This window comes from Symphalangus syndactylus, chromosome 10 (genome assembly GCF_028878055.3).
Source record: "Symphalangus syndactylus isolate Jambi chromosome 10, NHGRI_mSymSyn1-v2.1_pri, whole genome shotgun sequence".
Taxonomy (NCBI): Eukaryota; Metazoa; Chordata; class Mammalia; order Primates; family Hylobatidae; genus Symphalangus; species Symphalangus syndactylus.
In genome coordinates, this window is record NC_072432.2 from 76,785,263 (window position 1) to 76,786,581 (window position 1,319).

General features: G+C 38.6%; 1 pseudogene; it reads left to right on the forward strand.

Moving 5' to 3' along the window:
* The first annotated feature begins 325 nt into the window (after positions 1 to 325).
* On the forward strand, positions 326 to 1,117 carry LOC129491628 (dynein regulatory complex subunit 2-like; annotated as a pseudogene).
* Positions 1,118 to 1,319: the final 202 nt, after the last annotated feature.

Genomic DNA, 1,319 nt, shown 5'->3' on the forward strand with positions numbered 1-1,319 from the left:
ATCAATAAAATTCTTATTTTCTAGCTTACACTTGGTAGTTATAAGAAAAAGAACAAGGAAATAAACCTATCAATATTAACAATAGAAGTAACACTGTTTCCATAAGAAGTTAATTCTTCATACATTTAGGAAGATTGTATTATTGAAACAGGAAAGAAGGAGAAAGAAAGGAAGAGAGAAGGGACAAAAGAAATACGAGTGTGAAAAATATATATTTCTCAGAAAATTCTTTTCAGTCTCCCTTCCTTGTTAATCCTTTTCATGTTAAAAAAAATACTGAAATCATAATGAAAAAGTTGAAATATATGTGAAATACTCCTGATACTATGAATGGGAAACATGGGTTAAACATGGTTCCACAGATGATCGAAAGATTGCCTTTGGGACCCTGAAGGTGAAGGATGAGAAGACCTTTAAAGAGACTAAAGTACAGATGAAAAAAATACAGAAACTACAGGATGGCATAACAATTTCAAAAGGCAAGATCATGATACACAGCCCCAGAGTGAAGATGAAAACTGATATGTCCACAATGACAAGGAATTGATCCTTGGACAACTGTGAAAACTTAAGCCCAGGCAGGATCCCATAACTTAGTCAAACTCACGCTGGAAAGTAACGCCATCCTCAAGGCCCTGATAAAGATTGTTGAAAAGGGTGAAAAGATCCTTAAGATTTCTGATATATGTAGGAAATTTGAATCCAAAAAAGAAAAAGGGCTTTATTTTTGTCAGTATTGACTCCTAAGGAGCAGGAAGAGACTGAGGAGAATAACCTAGGAGACCTGAGGAGCTCGCCAAGGTGATGGTGGACTACATAGGGATGGAGAATTTCCAGAAATAGTATGACAAAGTGAAAATGGAGCAGCTGAGCCTTCAGCACAGACGAGCCCACTGTTAGAAAACACTGGAAGCTGTGGGAGATGCTGAAGCAGTACTCGAATGGCACCTTAGTGAGTGACGAAGTGCTGGGCCAGGTCAACCCACTGTTCATAGTCATCCAAGGACACAGCTTACCCTAGCCTGGGTCCACACCTACAGCCCATCCAGGTAACAAACAACATCCAACCACTTACCATGTCATTGAAGCAGCCCATGTGATCTCTCACACCCTGTGATCTAAGGAACAAAATCTCTTTTCAACCTCCAGGGATTTTTTTTGAGAGACCTAAGGACTTCACTATTAGAAACTTCCAATGGGGCAGGGGCAAAACTCTGCTTGGTAGTTGGGTAACTTTGAGGAAGTAGACATTTTTCTTAATTAGAATTTAATTTCCTCACATTGTGTGAGAAGAATAAACACCTCATAAACATAAAATA